A 13,227-nucleotide genomic window follows, 5' to 3' on the forward strand; every position below is an offset into this window, starting at 1 on the left:
CAGCCGCTCTGCCCAATGGCTACACCCCCCTCCCCAACAGCTGCGGCCTTTCTTCGCTCGCCCCTCCTCACAGCGCCTGCACCGCCAACCTCGCCCAAGGCCTGCACCCCCCCCCCAACACCTGCACCGCTGCTCCCCCAGCCGCTCCCCCAACGTCCGCTCCCCGAGCCCCGCCCCCCCAGCCCGCGCCGCTCAGCTCACCCCGACGTGCAGAACAAGTAACGGCGGCGGCGGCGGCAGCCTGCGGTGCTGGGAGGCAGCTGCAGAGTCTCCCCGTCTCCGGCGCGCCTGTCTCCTCCGCCTCTAGCCCCAGCGCCAAGCCCCGCCCCGCTCCCCCGACACCCCTCCCCAGCAGGGTGCGGCTTCCAGGGGCCGCAGGCCAACAACCGCGCCGCCAATTGGAGGGCGCAGGCTCGGCAACCAAGCGGCTCTCCCATTGGCTAAGGGAGGGGAGAGAGGCGGGGCCCAGGCGGGGAGGGGGTAAAACAGAGAGAGGGGGGCGGGGGTGGAATCAAAGGTAGGGGTGTGGCGGGAAAAGCAAAGTCGCTGGATTGCGGGGTGGCAGAGACCGTGGCAGGCTGAAGGCAGGTGCGGGGAGGCAGAGTAGAAGGCATAAGAAAGAAATTTAAGAGTGATCATATTGGGTCAGACCAAAGGTCCATCCAGCCCAGTATCCTGCCTGCCCTCACTGGCCAATGCCAGGCGTCCCAGAGCGAGTGACCCTAACTGGTAATGATCAAGTGATCTCTCTCCTGCCAACCATCTCCACCCTCTGACAAACAGAGGCTAGGACACCAGTCCTTAGCCATCCTGGCTAATATCAATTAATGTGCTTAACCTCCGTGAATTAAACCCTGTTTCAGTCCTAGCCTTCACAACCGCCTCAAGCAAGGAGTTCCACAAGTTGACTGTGCCCTGCGTGAAGAACTTCCTTTTATTTGTTTAAACCTGCTGCCCATTAATTTCATTTTGTGGCCCCTAGTTTTTATATTATGGGAACAAGTAAATAACTCTCTTATTCACGTTCTTCACCCCACCCATGATTTATATACCTTTATCACAGGGGTTGGCAACCTTTCAGAAGCGGGATGCCGAGTCTTCATTTATTCACTCTGATTTCAGATTTCGCATGCCGGTAATACATTTTAACATTTTTAGAAGGTCTCTTTCTATAAGTCTATAATATATAAGTAAACTATTGTTGTATGTAAAGTGAATGTTTTTAAAATGTTTTAAGAAGCATCATTTAAAATTAAATTAAAATGCAGAACCCCTCGAGACTGGTGGCCAGGACCCGGGCAGCATGAGTGCCACTGAAAATCAGGTCGCGTGCCGCAGGTTGCCTACCCCTGCTCTATCATATCCCCCCTTAGTCTCCTCTTTTCCAAGCTGAAAAGTCCTAGCCTCTTTAAGCTCTCCTCATATGGGACCCATCCAAACCCCTAATCATTTTAGTTGCCCTTCTCTGAACCTTTTCTAATGCCAGTACTTTGAGGCAGCTACTTTGAGGGGTGAAGGCAGATTTGGTGGGATTGCAAGCTGAGCACGGTGAGGGGGCTAATGCAAAGGAAGGTGCTGGCTGTAGCAGACACAATGAAGTGGTGCAAGCTAACGAGACCTGTGTTCGCTTCACCTCTGAGAATCAGACCCATTATTTAGGTTCCTAACTTTTTGCTCCTCACATCAAAATATTGTCCCTCTGCATTATTATTGTTGTTCAGACAGTGCTATCACCATATACAGATAGGACAAGATGCATACAAAAAAAATCCACAAATATAAAATAATTGCTGCTAAAGCGTGCAGATGAATCATATATTGGTGGAATGGTAAATAAGTCACTACTACAGAAATGTGGATTGATTGGTAAGCTAGTCTAACATGAACAATGTGTTTTAATGTAGCCAAAAGCAACATCATTTATATATTCTAGGAACAACTTTTGGGTCATGGTGAATAACCAACTGAACCTGAAATCCCAGTTCTAAACAGTGCATATATGAGTGGAAATACGATCATTAGCTGTATAAACAAGGGAATGGTCACGCCAAAAAGTGAGGAGGAGGTATTACTCAGGGCATTTGGGGAGACCACTAGTGCAAAGGATTCAGAAGGAGTTACAAGAACAATTCAAATTCTGGAAAACCTGCCTTACAGGTAAAGATGAAAAAAATCTTTAGGTTTAACCAAGAGAAGGTTAAGGGATGACTTGGATCACTGTTTACAAGTGCCTATATGGGGAGAAGATTTGATAAGAGAACTGTTTAATGCAACAGACAAGATCCAGTCAGTAAAACTAAACAAAGTCAGACTAGAAGTAAAGTGCAAATGTATAACAATGGGGGGTAATTAAACATTGGAACAATTTACCTACAGATGTGGTTGGATATTCCATCACTTGAAGTATGTAAATCAACACAATGTTTTTCTAAAAGATAGCTTCTAGTTGAGTTTGTGCTATAAGCTTGTTTCTAGACACATGGTGAAATTTTGCAGCCTGTGTTATGCAGGAGGGCATATATTATCACAAATTATCCCTTTTGGTCTTTAAAAAAATATATGAAAGAGCCCTTTCCCAAGGAATTCATTATCCCAGAAAAAAAAATCTTGCTTCAGGAAGTTGAGATATATCAGATATTCACCATCATTGCTGATTTACTTCCCACCCTTTTAAGCTACCATCCCCACATATTTTTCATGATCTCTGCATCACACCTGCTAGGTCTAAAAAACAGTGCTTTATAGTATGAAAGCAGGCAGGGCTCTTGCTTTTCAAATAAAGGTATAAATCCATGAAAACATGCTTTCACGACCAGTAAATTTCTTAGAGCACTTGTCCTGGACAAGTTATTAGAAAAAAGAAAATAACAGAATGCTTGATAATATTATGTCAAGAACTTTCAAGAGCCATAGTGAAGAGAATGTCTCTGATTGGCTAGTTGAAATACAGCCACTTATTAAGGTTGCAAGACCTGTTTTAGTCTTTGGTTTGCTCACTGGTTAGCAGAGAAAAGCAGTAGGCCATGGTATAGCACAAACCCAACATCTGGTCCAGCTGGGCTCTGAAACAGTGGGACATGGAGAATGAGATATTTTTGGCAATGTGGTGCAAGACTTTCTATTATGGAAACAACCTAGGAGATGACCTGGGCTAAAAACTACCTTAGTCATGAAGAAGGGCTACCAGCAACCGTTGAAAAATCTGCCTAAAGTTGGGCCCTACTGCATCAAACAGAATTCTCAAAAATTCTATGCAATAATGCTCAACACTTAGACTAAATAAATATCGGATGGCTTCCTTCTGTCTGACTCTGATCAATTGGAATTGCAGATGCCCAGCACTTCAGAGGATCAGCCATTTCCATGCAGCCACCTTTCTCTACTCCTCTTGTCTCAAGCCTTCTGCCTTGCTCATCTCTCTCTCTTCCTTTACTGTCCATACCTCTTTATACACTTAAAGCTCTAGTCGTTCACTCCTTATTCAGGCAAACCAGCCAGTGAAGTCAATGGATATTTTACCAGAATAAGGAATGTTGGAAAAGGCACTTACTTTTACAAGTGCTCATTTCTTTTGCTTCTACAACATCCTGTCTAAAGAGTTTTAGTTTTAAAGAGTACTGGCACTCCTCTTGTGTGGTAGTGCTTATTTCACAAACTGAAGAGACAGAGAGAGAGAGAGACACTAAAAGTACTGATTTATTGCAGTAGAGGAGAAGCATCCCTGCTGCTGCAATAATACACATTTGAAATAGGAGAGAATGGAAAAACCACAGATTAGAGTGAGCCTCTGGAATCAACAATTTTCCAGATAATAAAATGTTTTTCCTTTTGTTAGCCAGAAATAGGTCAAAAATCAATATTTGCCCACTCCATTAATGGAAAAACAGTCTCAAGAGACAGCTACCTGTTATTGAAATTGTTCTCTATACCTTCAATTTACAGTTGCTTTGGTACACCAGAGAGCTAAAAACTAGAATTGTCTGCTACCAAGGTAATTTATGGTCTGCCCACTACAAGCCAGAAAAATGACATCCATCAAGCCATCAACCATTTCTCATTTAAATCCCTCCTCAAGACTCATTTCTTCCAGTGTCCCCACTTAACAGCAAATTCATGATATTCACCATCCTATAACTTTCTCATTTTAAGATAAATGTAAGAAATAAAAACAAAACCCCAGAACATGGAACCACTAAGAGAGACATGCAGATGCCTAGACTCACCACGTGATCTTACTGCCATAAGCCTTTGGATGCTTCCTGGGAGTACACTGGTCTGTGAGGTACCTCACTACCACCTGCCTTAACATGAGGAAGCTTTGTCTATGGCCTGGTCTACACTACGCGTTTAAACCGGTTTTAGGAGTGTTAAACCGATTTAACGCCACACCCGTCCACACTAAGAGGCCCTTTATATCAATATAAAGGGCTCTTTAAATCGATTTCTGTACTCCTCCCTAACGAGAGGAGTAGCGCTAGTATCGGAATTACCATATCGGATTAGGGTTAGTGTAGCCGCAGATCGACAGTATTGGCCTCCGGGTGGTATCCCACAGTGCACCACTGACCGCTCTGGACAGCAATCTGAACTCGGATGCAGTGGCCAGGTAGACAGGAAAAGCCCCGCGAACTTTTGAATATTTCCTGTTTGCCCAGCGTGGAGCTCCGATCAGCATGGGTGGCGATGCAGTCTGAAATCAAAATAAAAAAAGAGCTCCAGCATGGACCATGTGGATGTGATCGCTGTAAGGGCAGGCAAATCTGTTCTATCAGAGCTCCGTTACAGAAGACGAAATTCAAAATCATTTTTAAAAAATCTCCAGACAGACGCCATAGCAGGGACTCAGCGCACTGCTGCGTGACAAGCGTAATGGAAAGCCAAAGAATCAAATGGACGCTCATGGAGGGAGGGAGCGGGGACCGAGGACTCAAGCAATCCCACAGTTCCTGCAGTCTCTGAAAAGCAGTTGCATTCTTGGCTGAGCTCCAAATGCTTCTAGGGTCAAACACAGTGTCCGCGGTGGTTCAGGGCATAGTTCGGCAATTTAACACCCCCACCCACCCCCAGAAGTGAAAGGGAAAAAAATCCTCTCGACTCTTTTACATGTCACCCTATCTTTACTGAATGCTGCAGATAGACATGATGCTGCAGCAGTCAACCCAAACATCCTCACTCCCCCCCTCCCCGCCATGGGTGGCTGATGGTGCAATATGGCTGATATCCACTGTCATCATCAGCCTTTTGGCATATGGTGCAGTGCAAAAGGACTGGTAACCATTCTCATCAGCCCAGGAGTGCTCCTGGCTGGCCTCCAGTGAGGTCGGCTGGGGGCACCTGGGTAAAAAACTCCTGATCATTCCTGGTAGATGGTGCAGTAGGACTGATAACCATCTTCATCATAGCAACAGGGGGCTGAGCTCCATCAGCCCCTGCCCTTCATGTGTAAAGAAAAGATTCAATTGTTCCTGGACTAGCAGCGGGATGCTGGGCTCCTCTCCCCCACACTGCTTAATGTCCTGTCTGGACTATCATAGCAGCTGGAGGCTGCCTTCCCCTCATTTTATCTCACTAACAAGTCACTGTTTCTTATTCCTGCATTCTTTATTACCTCATCACACAAGTGGGGGGACACTGCAACGGTAGCCCAGGAAGGCTGGGGGAGAACGGAATCAACAGGTGGGGTTGTTGCAGGAGCACCCCCTGTGAATAGCATACAGCTCATCATTTCTGCGGGATCTGACACAGAGCAGCTGTGCTCTCTGGTTCTATGATACACTGGTTCTTTAGTACACTTTCCCCATATTCTAGGCAGGACTAGTTCTATTTTTAGATACCAAAAAGGAGGGATTGACTCAGGGAGTCATTCCCAATTTTGGCTTTTGCACCCCCGGCTGATCTCAGCCAGGGGCACTTATAACAGCAGCAGAAGGTGCAGTGCAAAAGGACTGGTAACCATCATCTTATTGCCAATCTATTACATGGTAGATGGTACAGTATGGCTGATAACCATCTCTGCTGTCATGCAAAAGCAAATGCATGCTGCTGTGTAGTGCTGCTGAATCGCCTCTGTCAGCGGCATCTAGTACACATATGGTGACAGTCACAAAAGGCAAAACAGGCTCCATGATTGCCATGCTATGGCATCTGCCAGGGCAATCCAGGGAAAAAAGGCGTGAAATGCTTGTCTACCGTTGCTTTCCCAGAGGAAGGAGTGACTGACGACATTTACCCAGAACCACCCACGACAATGATTTTTGCCCCATCAGGCACTGGGATCTCAACCCGGAAATTCCAAGGGGCGGGGGAGGCTGCGGGAACTATGGGATAGCTATGGAATAGCTACCCACAGTGCAACGCTCCAGAAATCGATGCTAGCCTCAGACCGTGGACGCACATCACCGATTTAATGTGTTTAGTGTGGCTGCGCACACTCGATTTTATACAATCTGTTTTACTAAACCGGTTTATGTAAATTCAGAATAATCCCGTAGTGTAGACATACCCTAAGTCATCTGCTGAAGATCAGCTCCTCAGCTTCACCAGCCACAGGCAACACAAGCCCTTACCTCTGGACCTGCGCAAGCCATACTTATTCACAGATCCGCTGCTTCCAAAGAAACAGTACACCCATATTTACCAGTTCCACCTCAGATCACTGCCCCACTTAACACATAGCACTTAGATATGTTTATAGTGAAATCAAGTATAGATTTATTCAACAAAGCACTGAGATTCAAGTATTGGAAATAAATGGTTACAGATACAATCAAATCATAACAGTCATTGTAGAACCTAGACTTAATTAATTAGATACCCTCATGTCATCCTAAGTCCTTTCAGCATTTTACAGCCAGGCTGGCTGTGACCCTCCTTTCATAAGACAAACATGCTTTTACCTGGTTTCCTCAGCAGAGGAACCTGCGCATTCCCTGATATACCAGATTAATCCTTTGATCTTAGTCATAAATAGGACACCCCTGCTGACTGTTTTTTTCCCTGTAGATTTTCTCTCTAATAGATTTCACAATCTTTCAGCTGGTATCTGGCTCAATATGCAAATTGGCATCCATTGTGAGGCATACAATGCACTCATGACATCAGCACTGGAATAGGGGAGACCAGGGCACCATGGCCCTCCCACTTTTAAAAAGTGGACTGGCCTGGCCACTTTTTGCCACGGTCCCTCACCCCGCCTCTTCCCTGAGGCCCTGTCCCCCCAGCCAGGCTGGCAGATGGAGCCCGGGCAATGGGTGGCGCCACACCATGAACCCTCCACCTGCCCAGGGTTTGGGGGCTGAGAGCAGCCCCTGGTCCATGTCCCTGCCCTGGGCAGATGGAGGGTCCGTGGCTCCTCACAGCTGCTTGGTCATGAGGCTCTTACCATGGCCAGGCTGTGGCTCTGAGGTGCCATCCCCCAGCCGGAGCCAGGTCAGGGTAAGAGCCATGCAGGCAGCTGTGGGGAGCCACAAACCTTCTACTTGCTTGGGATGTCGGGGGCACAGGTCAGGGATACGGGCTGGGGGCTGCTTTTGGGTCTCAGCCCTCCCCAGGCAGGTGGAGGGTCCATGGCTCCTGGCCCGCTCTGGCTTCCAGCTTGGCCGGGGCCTCAGGCAGAAGGGGCGGGGCCAGACAGAGATAAGCATGTTACCTCCTGCCTGAAAGGAACATGTCTGAGGTAGGTCCCCACTTGATGACTTATCTTAACTCCCAGACCTTAAGAACATAATTTTTAGTATAAATACATAATTTCATAAATATGACCCATGCATATATTTTGTAATTATTATGATGACCAGGGCGCCCAGTAGAGCTCTCACATGCCTTTGGTGAACTATTGTGCCTATAACTGACCCAGGAAATGCCTGTAAAATACTATGCACCCCCTATGCCCTCTGCCAGTTTGCACCAAGAGGTTGCTCTGTCACACCCTTGTTCTCCTCAGTCCCACCTCCCTACTCTTTGCCACCCTCACTTGTAAACTGTAGACCAGTGGTTTTCAAACTATGGTCCGTAGCTCCATTCAGGTGGTCCACAGATAGTTCCCTCTAAGGTGTGTGCCTGGGTGGCTGCACACAAGAGAACAAAGGGCCACCCACCTAATTAGTGGAGCCGTGCCGACGTGGCTCCACTAATTAGGTGCCTGGACCCTGGAGAAGACACACATGTAAAGTGAGGTGGTGGCCTTGGGAGGAATAAGGGGTAGATGGGAGGGGGAAGTGAGGTGAAAAGAGGAGGTGGGGGGAATTTGGGATGTGCAGGGCTGTGGCGGCCAGAGAAAGAGGCGACTTTCCCCAGCTCCATGGTTGCAGCTGCCGGGGAGAGACCCCCCTCCCCCACCTTCCCAGCCTCAGCTCTGTGGCTGATGTGGTGGGGCGGGGAGAGATCCCCCTCCTTCCCATCCCCAGCTTGGGCATTGTCGTGGTGGGGGAGAGAGGGTCCATCCATCGCATTAGAAAGGTAAGAGTACTGATATTAAAATGTGAATTGTGCGCTTTTATCTGTAGAACAAAAAAAGTTAATTATTATAAAGTTTTTTTTATATAGTGCTTTTATCCAACCGCTTTACAATAATTAGCTAATGGTACAAACAACATTTGGAAAGATCATTAAGTGGTCTGCTGAGACCCTCAGCAATTTTCAAGTGGTCTGCGGAAAAAAAAGGTTTGAGAACACTGCTGTAGATGGTAAATTCTCTGGGGGCAGGAACTGCTTTTTCCAGAACTTGACAGAAGAGCACAGGACATGTACAATAAATAGCAAACAGTTTACAATCTACTAGTACTGGGATTAAAGCACAGGACTGAGGTTAGGGCACCTGGCTTTTCCTTTTCTGGCTGTGGTCTGACTCCCTCTCTTGAGTCACTTGACCTCTTCAGGCTTCAGTTTCCCCACCTGTAAAATGGTAGTGAAAATTCCTACTCCATGTACCTTTGATGAGATTTAATTAATTGATATTTGTAAAGCACTGAGATCCTCAGAAAATAGCAGCAGTACTCTTATTTGAACTACAAAGTGTAGCAATGTTATGGAAATGATCTGCATAAGATTCAACTAATTGTTCTTTCAACCATCAGTTAATGTCTTTTGGGACTCTTGAGTTATTTTTTTTCCCTTTTCCAAAAATGAATTAAAAACCACACAGTGGTCCTGTAGCAGAGTTGCTGTTTACTTTGATGTTCCCCTGGTGTTATCTGAACCAGTGATCTGCTAGGTCACTCCAATCCTTGACTCTGGGAGCCAGCCTTACCCTGTTCTGCTGTGAGAACCCTCACTCCTGAACTATTTACACACAGCCTCTGGCATGTAAGCTGCTCCTTGGTTTGTGCAACTGAATGACACTAGCTAATATCTCCGGTCCCAGACACAACCCTAGGAACCTCCGTCTTGCAGTGTCCAGTTATGCCTGCTGAACACTGCAAGCTTATATGAGTTCGTCAGTTTAACAAAGAAATTGATATGCACAGGCTTGTTATCCCAAGGGGAGTCTCTAACACACTTTAACCAAACACACTGCTTCAGGTAGAACAAATAAATGTATTAACTACAAAGACAGATTTTAAGTGATTATAAGTTAAAACAAGTCACATTTGGTCAAATGAAATAAATCAAAACGCATTCTAAGCTGATCTTAACACTTTCAGTGCCCTTACAAACTTAGATGCTTCTCACCACAGGCTGGCTTGTTGTCCTTCAGCCAGGCTCTCTCCTTTGATCAGCGCTTCAGTCGCTTGGTGGTGATGTCTGTAGATGGGGGTGGAAGAGAAAGGAAGAGCATGGCAAACCTCTCTCCCTTTTATCATGTTTTTTCTTCCTTCTTGGCTTTGCCGCCCCCCCCCCCCTTCCAGGGTCAGGTGAGCACTTACCTCATCGCAGTTCGTGACTGACCAAAGGAAGGGGGGTGACTCACTCGAGAGTCCAACAGATCTTTTGTTGTTGCCTAGGCCAGTGTCCTTTGTTCCTGTGAGGCTGGGCTGGGTTTGTCTCATACATGCCCTGATGAGGTCTGAACTGCCCCTTTGCTCTTGGAGAGTTTTTGTCTGGGCTTGTTTAGCCATGAGGACACATTTTCAGCCTCATAACTATATACATGAAATTACAACCTCAGTGAATCATGAGCCTTCCGAAGACACCTGACATGACAAAACTTTGCATTGGATACCACACAATCATTTTTCAAGGATGAACATGGGGTGCAGGGTGTTCCCACGAGGTACAGAACATCACAACTGAGCACCCCCTTTTGGCCCGAGGTGTGTCTACATCACCCTGGCTCTGTTTCTCTTCTTTGGAGCCCCTTAAGTGCTCCTTCCAGACTTTCTTGGGACTACCACCAACCACTGCCTGGCGCTGGGTTGATAGCCTAAAACAATTCAAAGGAGTCCTTAATGTCCCCAAAATAAAGTCCACTATAGCAGCACAAAAGTTTACACTCACATCCAGCTCTTCTACCACACACACAGTTCTTACTCTGTCCCAGATAAATGTTCTTCACAGAGATATTGATCGTGTCCGTCCTAGTGGAAGCTCAGCCTTCTGGCTCTGGCTTCCTTCTTCCAATGATTGCACTTCCTGTTCTGAGAGCAAGCATTATATATACCACTATCCTTCAGAGAGCTTCCTCCTGATTGTTTGGAAGAAAAGGGAGCCCCACTTCCTCTCCACCCCCACAGGTCTCCTGGTTCCCAGGCCCTTAAAAGTACAGTATCCTATTTTTTCCTATCCAGTTACTAACTCTCTGGACTAATTCCCCTCTTCTTGCTACATGACCTTTTCTAGGGCCTTTGTTCATTCCAATATCCCTGGAATGGGGTCTTCTGGCCCCCTCCAGTCTTAAAGGGCCAATATACCCTATAACAGGCCCACCTAGGTCCTAGAGAATTGGGTGTTTTGCATATTGAGCAGCAGTCTCCTTTCTCCGGGTGTCCTAGGCTCTACGCACTGGGACATCAGACTCTGGTTTGGGCATTTGTGGGTGAGACTTTCTGGGATTTGTGGGTGGTTCCATGTTGCAGCTTGTAATTGTCATCTGATCCAGGCCTATGAAACAGCTCTTCTGGGATGGTCTCTAACTCCTTTGGCCTTTAAAAGTCCCTCCCCTCATTAGCTCTCTGCTAGCTTGTCCCTGGGGCGTGAAGGGGAAGATCTAAGCCTGCACATTCCCTTGCTGTAGATCCACAAAGAGAAGACCCACACTGCAGATAATACTGCTGAAAGACCTGACCGCAGGAGTCCAACTGTACAAGGCTCAAAGAGGAAAAAACTAATAAAGGTAAAATTTTCTTATGAAAATGAGCATATGGATCTAGATGCAAAAGCTCCGTGCATCTCACTGAAATAGCAGGACTTTCCCCTTTGTGTGTATTGGTAAGAATGGAGGTGTGCATGATTTGAGAGCTAAGGCTGGTATCAGAATGCTTTAACGTAATTTTTCATTGAGACTACCCTAACTTTTAATGCCTTGATTTTTTTTTTTCCTGGTACATGATGTGTGTGATCGAACATTATCTTTTGAATTCCACATCGCAGCCTTAACTGTTACTTAAGGATATTTTATGTATAGAATTGCCAAAGTTTGTATAGACATAGTATAGTTAAGGTTGTGCCAAGAGTTCTGTTATAAGACTTACCTTTGACCAGGTGCATTTTGACTTTTTATAGGAAGGAGTTGTTCCTTATGACATTTTTAGTGACATAAGGAGGGGAAATTTTCAGCCTATTTAAAAAAAATTCCAACAAATCTTTCCTATATGAAAGCTTCCCCGTGAAACTTAAGATACAAAGAACTATTCTGCTTTACTCAGCTAGCTGAAGCCAGTCTCTAGGCTTTGAATTATGTCACTCCACAGCTAAACACATCCACATCTGGAGTTTATTTGATCTGAAAAATACATTAAAAAGATCTGAAACAGCAGGTAGGAAAATAGGGTATAGTTTCTGGATCAGAAGGATGATTGATGCTGCCAGATTGTCATATAATCTATTTAACCTTGAAAAATAATGACTTTGTGCTTCACACTAAAATAAATAAATACATTGGTAAACACTGTAATGAGTCTAAACATAAATCTACAATAGTAGATCAAGCTGGTTAATGATTGCAGTAAAAACACTAGATTTTGGGGAGGATGATTTCATTGGTAATTATTGGTCTGGAAAAGGTTAAAGGCAAGTGACAAATTTTCTCTTTTTAAATTGTTACACTACTATGACTTTTTTCAAAAATCCTTTCTGAAGTGAAAGCGAGCCTCTGAATTTGCAAGTGGTTCTCATCTCAACTTTTAAAATCCTGTAAACATCCTGTACTTAACAGATTTTGGGTGGTGTTCTCTAAATGAATGACCTGTATGGTAGCTATAGTGTTACTAGATATATTTAATAAATTAATTGATATGGAATTCTTACCCTTTCTCTAAGGACACCTTCCTCATCCTTGAGCATTAAAGAAAGGAACAATGCAAGTAGCAAAGGTTTTGGACTCTTCATAGCCCAGTTAGAATAGAAGAGAAACTAATGTCAGGGACATTTACAAATAGATCAAAGGAAGAATTGAAGAAATCAAAGGATGTGTAAAGCACAGAGGATGAGGATGGAATATGGCCAAAACAGTTTACAAGCCAAATGAGTACAATCTGCAAAACATCATTCAGGAAAAGCCTGGTATTGATGGCAATAAACAGAAAGTAACATTTTCAAGAATACCTAGGTATGATTTGAAAATAGTACTTAAGTGATCACTGTATGAGTATGTCTACACTGGAGCTGGGAGCGTGCTTCAGCGCACCGATAGATGCACCAGCTCTACTTGAGCTAGCATACTAAAATATAGCAGCATGTCTGCCAGGCCATGGGTGGTGGCTTGGTCTAACCACCAGTTCATACCTGGGGGTTGGGTAGGTAGCTCAAGCAGCCACCTGTGCCCCACAGCCACACTGCTATTTTTAGTGTGCTCGCTTAAGCGGAGCTAGTGCGGTGTCTGTCTACCCATGCTGGGAAGTGCGTTCCCAGCTGCAGCATAGACATACCGTATGTGTCTGGCAGCCATTGGAAAGGCAAACAGAAGTCAGATATAAGAAAAGCATAGATCACAAGAGACTGTTGAGGCACCATACTCACAATTTGTGAGGCCATCTGTATGTCTTTTGTCATGTTTTCTGTAATTCAGTATATTAGGTCTCAATCCTGCAAGCTGTTCTCGCCTGCACCAGTGTGAAGGCCCATCCACTTTAA

The 13,227-nt window shown here is 45.4% G+C and overlaps 1 protein-coding gene across 17 annotated transcripts in view; it reads right to left on the bottom strand.

Moving 5' to 3' along the window:
• Positions 1 to 7,016, bottom strand: part of ADD1 (adducin 1) — a 125,086-nt gene extending 118,070 nt beyond the window's left edge. For 14 of the 17 annotated variants that reach the window (XM_039540036.1, XM_039540035.1, XM_039540034.1 and 11 more), the window contains exon 1: positions 202 to 328. The gene's annotated coding sequence lies outside the window, so the exon portion shown is untranslated. Of the gene's footprint in view, positions 1 to 201; positions 329 to 6,896 lie in introns of those variants that run through there. The other 3 variants (XM_039540033.1, XM_039540031.1, XM_039540032.1) reach the window with 3 other exon arrangements.
• Positions 7,017 to 13,227: the final 6,211 nt, after the last annotated feature.

The sequence above is a fragment of the Mauremys reevesii genome, linkage group 5 (genome assembly GCF_016161935.1).
Source record: "Mauremys reevesii isolate NIE-2019 linkage group 5, ASM1616193v1, whole genome shotgun sequence".
Lineage (NCBI taxonomy): Eukaryota > Metazoa > Chordata > Testudines > Geoemydidae > Mauremys > Mauremys reevesii.